The sequence below is a fragment of the Schistocerca nitens genome, chromosome 4, assembly GCF_023898315.1.
Source record: "Schistocerca nitens isolate TAMUIC-IGC-003100 chromosome 4, iqSchNite1.1, whole genome shotgun sequence".
Classification (NCBI taxonomy): Eukaryota; Metazoa; Arthropoda; class Insecta; order Orthoptera; family Acrididae; genus Schistocerca; species Schistocerca nitens.
Window position 1 is genome coordinate 863,934,681 of NC_064617.1, and position 6,000 is coordinate 863,940,680.

A 6,000-nucleotide genomic window follows, 5' to 3' on the forward strand; every position below is an offset into this window, starting at 1 on the left:
ATACAGATAAGCAGTTTTGGGGGGTGATAGCTACAGCGCACTGCTATCATCTGAGAATTGAAGACACATGAAGCATTTAAAAATTGTTAATTTAGAGGTTCATTGTGAAAATTTATGGTGACTGTAAAATATAAACTTTTATAGTTTGAAAGATATTGAAAATTGTTGTTGTGTCATTGGTTGGGCCTAATTCATTTTAGAGCGCAGGAGTATTCAGATTGGCTTTATTATGTAATTGGGATTTATTGTCGAATGTCTAAGAGGTGTAACTTAGCCATCTTTCAGATTTTCTCAAAGTCCACCATTGCTGGTGCAATCCATCTTCTGCTCAGCGACCGACCATTGTCTGAATTCACTATACTGGCTTTTATATGCCTGCTGTTATTCGTTGCACCTCTACACCTGGGGCTGGACCTTACTGTTCGCTTCTGCTGGACCGCCCACTGGACCATGTAACTGTCCGCTAGCGTTCAGCTTCACAAACAAATTAGCCTCACCTCATCCCATGTGTAGGTGGCCGAATAACTTGTCTACATATGTGTACATTACAATGTAGTCAGTGCATAGCCAGGGCTAGTTACAGTAAAACTTGTTATATTTAAGTTGTTTACAAACTTACTTCAACCAGTCTGCGCACGACGTTACAGTAAGTGGTCAAGTATTTCGAACAACACTTGGCCTAGCGACCACTTGTATGTCAGTCGGAAGAAAGTGCATACTGCGGCCATTCTACAATATAGGGGCAAAATTTAAACAGCACACACTTCCTCAAACCCACTTGAGCAAATCAGTTGGTTCTTTTCCATTAGGTGGGATCTAGGAAGGGACTTAGGCAGCTTATACATCGTGGCAATTATTGAACTATATGAAAAAAATGTAAATTATTTACAAACTACGGCGTGCACACACTTTACTCAACAAATAAACGTCACTACAGATATTCGGATTTAGGTTATGACGTGTTCGATATGCCTGCCATCATTGGCGACGATGTGGCGCAGACGAATAGCGAAATCCTGCAGGACCCACTGAAGTGTCAGAACATCGATGCTGTCCATGGCCTCCTGAATGGCTGTTTTCAGCTCAGCAATGGTTTTGGGGTTATTCCTGTACTCCTTGTCTTTAATACAGCCCCACAAAAAGGAGTCGCATGTGTTCAGATTTGGAGAATATGGCGGCCAATCGAGGCCCATTCCTGTGGCCTCTGGGTACCCCAGAGCCAGACTGCGGCCCCCAAAGTGCTCCCAGGGCATCAAACACTCTCCTGTTTCAATGATATCGAGCTCCATCTTGCGTGAACCACATCTTGTCGAAATCAGGGTCACTTTGGATAATGGTGATGAAACCTGCTTCCAAAACCTTCATGTACCGTTCGGTAGTCACTGTGGCATCAAGGAATATCGCACTGATTATTCTGTGACTGGATGCTGCACACCACTGTCACCTGTTGAGGATGAAGAGACTTCTTGATGGCGAAATGCGGATTATCAGTCTCCCAAATGCGTCAATATTCCTTATTGACAAGCCCATACAAATGAAAGTGGGTTTTCCTCGCTAAACCAAACCACACTAATTCCTATCAAGCCCCACGGCCAACTGTGCAGTTTGAACGACCTAACGCAAACCATTCAAAACTTATGACCCCCCAAGGGGCTGATAGTTCTTTTGTGAGTTCGTGCGTGGCGCACACGGCGCCCCAAGCTATTGCAGCCAATTCTTTCTCCCCTAGCTGCATTTCCTTCACCTTCCCTCCTTCCCTATCCTTACTCCTTCCCTGTTGCCACCTCCTTTGCCTCTCTCAGTGATCTGATTTTGTCAACCTGGCTATCCACCTGGTTTCCTGTATTGGTTGCAATTTTGTTCCTTTCCCCTGTTCTTTCATCCTTTTTGGCATTTAGGTCCCCAGCTGAGATTTGACCTCCACTTCGAAATTTCCTGACGAAGAACTCCCTCCCTATCTTCTATGGTGTGGATTCCACTCCCTCCTTCCTTCCCCTCTCTCTTCCTCAAAGTCTGCCCCTTCCACCCTGCTAGGTCACCAGCATGTGTAGTTAGTCTGTGTGTTGGGGCTGTTATGTACACATATGGCTGAGCCCCCTGACAACACAAGGATCACACTACCGATACCTGAGCTGTTCCCTCCGCATGTATGCAAGGAGTGGTTGCTTATCTTCTTGGAGCATCAGAACTCCCAGCAATGGCTGCTGTGCCAGATGGCTCTTGCTGTGGTTTGGTGGCGCCCATTGGGAGAGGCCCTGGTCAGAGTGGGTGGTATCAGGGCGGATACTTGGTGCAAAAATCTGTCCGTTCTCAAAGGGCCATCTCTTTGATTGGTGAAGGATCAATGAATGTTACTTTGTATGACCCGGAAACCTTCTCTTCCCTAGCTACACCACGGGAGGAGGGCCAGGCTCATTGTCTTGGGATGAAACCCTTTCCCCATTACCTCCTCTGTACTAGAACGGATGGGGACACATTCATCAGCACAAAGCCATTGTTTTTCGCGGAAAATATTGAGAACAAGTTTCTTGAAGCTGAGTCTCTTAGTAAGATGGTGTCAGGCTGCCTGTTGATCAAAGCTCTTTCTGCCACCCAATCCACAGCTCTTGGTGCCTGTGATCGTCTTGGTAATGTCCCAGTGTCTATTACTCCTCACCATTCAGAGGAATGTGGTCCAAGGAGTAACTTTTCTTATGGACCTCTTCCTGCAAGCTGATGAGAAACTCCTGGCTAATCTGGAGTGGTGTGGCATTCATGTTGTTCGACATGTGAAGAAGGGCCACAAAGACAACCACATCGATACTGCCGCCTTCATTCTGGCTTCCGAGGGGGATACCATCCCAGAGAAGGTCAAGGTTATGTGCTACAGATGTGACGTGAAGCCATACATCCCTCCATCTATGCAGTGCTTTCGGTGCTTGCATTTTGGGCATATGTCTTCCCACTGTACAGGGGACCCTTTGTGTGGTGACTGTGGCCACCCACTCCATGAGGGAAGCCCCTGTGTTCCATGACCTGTGAATTTCAATTGTGCTGACCACCACTCCCCTCGTTCGCCAGATTATCCGGCTTACAATAGAGAAAAGAAGATCCAAGAATACAAGACCCTGGATCGCCTGTCATATGCTTAGGCTCACCAAAAGTATGAGAGACCATCCAGTGTCACTATCTTCAACTTTTGCCTCTGTTACTTCATTTCCTCCTCCTCCCTCGTCCTTACCCCATCCACATCCCTCTCACCCATGGCCTCCCGTTAGCGAGCTGCTCCTCCTCCCCAGCTGAAGAAGTGCCTCCTTCTTCGGCACCTGCTGGTGATCGGGTTCCCTCCCAGGACCCCCCTCCCCAGCGTCTCTCAGGCCAGGAAACTCTTTACCACCACTTGGTCATGAGGCACACCATCTGTGCACCTGAAGGTCGCCTGTTTTCTTTCGGTTCCAGATCTTGCAGAAGCCTGTACTCCCCCTGTGTCCTGCCCTCCTCCACCTCAGAAAGAGAAGAAAAAACATAAATCCCAAGACAAGGCACCCCTGGTGCCCCCAGAGGTGCCATCTCCACCCTCACAACCTGAGTGTGACATCTTATTTATGGATGTCACCCCATCCTTGTTGGTGATGACGACTGACCGAGTGACCTGACCTCCTCCACAGCTTCTTCATGTCTACCTTGGAATCCTGCCACACGATTATCCAGTGAATTGCAACAGATACTCTCGTCACCTACTGTAAATGCAACGTCTTGACTCCTCCTCCTCCTATTCTGCATTCTGTCTTGTTCTTCAAGAAACGCATTTCTGTAATGACCACTCTCCAACATTTCATGGTTATCGGTCATTCTGTCAGAACCATGCCGGCCCCGGGGTAGCATCTGGTGGGGTCTGCAATTTGGTTCACTCTGATGTCATTAGTGCTTTCGGTGCTTGCATTTTGGCCATATGTCTTCCCACTGTACAGGGGACCCTTCATGTGGTGACTGTGGTCACACACTCCATGAGGGAAGCCCCTGTGTTCCATGACCTGTGAATTTCACTTGTGCTGACCACCACTCCCCTCGCTCGCCAGATTGTCCAGCTTACAAGAGAGAAAAGAATATCCAAGAATGTATCAACTTGGAAGTGATAGTGGTTTGAGTGCAAAAGACTCTGGTAATCACCATTTGCAATGTCTACCTCCCTCCAGGTAGGCCACTTCCTTACATTGCACTGTCTACCTTAATCCAGTGTCACTTTAATTGGAAGGTTATCCTAATTGACCAACTTATCATGGACCTTGATTTGTGTCTCCTCAATGATGGTTCCCCTACCCACTTCAGTGCCACTCATGGCACCTTCTCTGCTATCTATCTCACGATCTCCTCCCCTGCCCTCTTGGCTTCCCTACATTGGGTCATCCCATGATGACCTTTGTGACAGTGACCACTTTACAGTGATTCTATCATTCCCCTGCTGCTGCCAGCAGACAAGCCCTGTTGGGCATTCTGCAAGGCCAATTGGCCTTTATATCTGTCTGCTGTGTACTTTGACACCACCCACTCGAATTCCATTGATGTAGTCGTGCAAGGCATCTCTGCCACTATTGTTCATGCAGCTGGCACTGCTGTCCCCCTAACCACACGTTCCCCTCGTCGTCAACTGGTACCGTGGTGGATCAAGGATGTCGCAGTCGCTGTCCAGGACCGCTGATGGGCGCTGCAGCGATTTAAGAGACACCCTTCACAGACCAACCTCCTCACTTTTAAGCGTCTCTGTGGTAAGGCTCATTACCTTATTATGTGAAGTAAAAAGGAATGCTGGGAGCGCTATGTTTCCTCCCAGGGGACATATGCCTCTCCATCGCAGGTTTGGTCCAAGCTCTGTAGCCTTCTAGGCCACCAGCGACGGTCGACTGTCCAAGGTCTGAACCTCCAAGGTGCTCTGTGCACTGATCCATGGTCCTCGCAGAACACATTGCAATACACTTTGCGATGGCATCATTATCCTCTTCCTACCCTACTACCTTTCTTTGGCAGAAATGCAGAGTTGTAAAGACCCCCCCCTCTGTTTCATCCCACACCATGTTGAGCCTGATAATGCACTCTTCACTGAACGGCAATTGGTTCAGTCTCTTAGCTCTTCACAAGACACAGCCCCAGGCCTCAATTCCATCCACAACCAGATGATCCAACACTTGGACGTTCTCCAGAGCCAACAGCTCCTCAGGGTCTACAACCACATTTGGCTCACAGGTGCTTTTCCATCACAATGGCGAGACAGTATAGTTATCCTCATCCTTAATGCTGGGAAAAATCGAATGCCTCTAGACAGCTTGTAACGACAAATGTACATATAATAATTTTTTTCTTTATGAATTTCTCTAAATTAGTGTAAAAAAAATGGTTGATTTAATTTCTTGCTCTTTTCGTAATGTTAAAGAAACTGTGAGTAACTTTTGAAATGAATATTATTAATTAGGTTAGATTTCAAGTGATGTGATAATCAAAAGAAAGTGTACTTATTGTTAAAACTATTGTAAAATGTGGAAATTGTAATTTAAACACTTGGTCCATACGTAGGTAATGCATTAGGATATGTGTAGTAGAAAACCTGTGGTGAATACCCTACCTGTAGGGGAGCGGGAAAAGGTGGAGGCAGGCGAGCGCGGGAAAACGCACACTGGGCGCGGTTCGGCACAACGGGATCAGTAGTCAGTCGGAGGCGAGCAACAGTAATAGTCGGAGTGGTGAATTGGTCAGAGGAACAAGTACTGTACCGAGGCGGCTACCTAGGAACAGTGGATTCCATTGAGCCTCGGGTACACCGATTCCGACGACTATTTGGCATGGCTCTAATCTGAGGCACAAAGTTGGAAAGATTACGACGCTAAGAAGATGGAAAGTGCCGATGTAGTGTGAGCCTTAGCCGTGCTTGTGTGTGTGCCGTGCTGCCCGCTATCTCGCTGTCCGCCAACCGCCGCACCGACTTGCACAGGTCAAACTTTTATTTCATCTTTAGAAGTGTATCTGTGT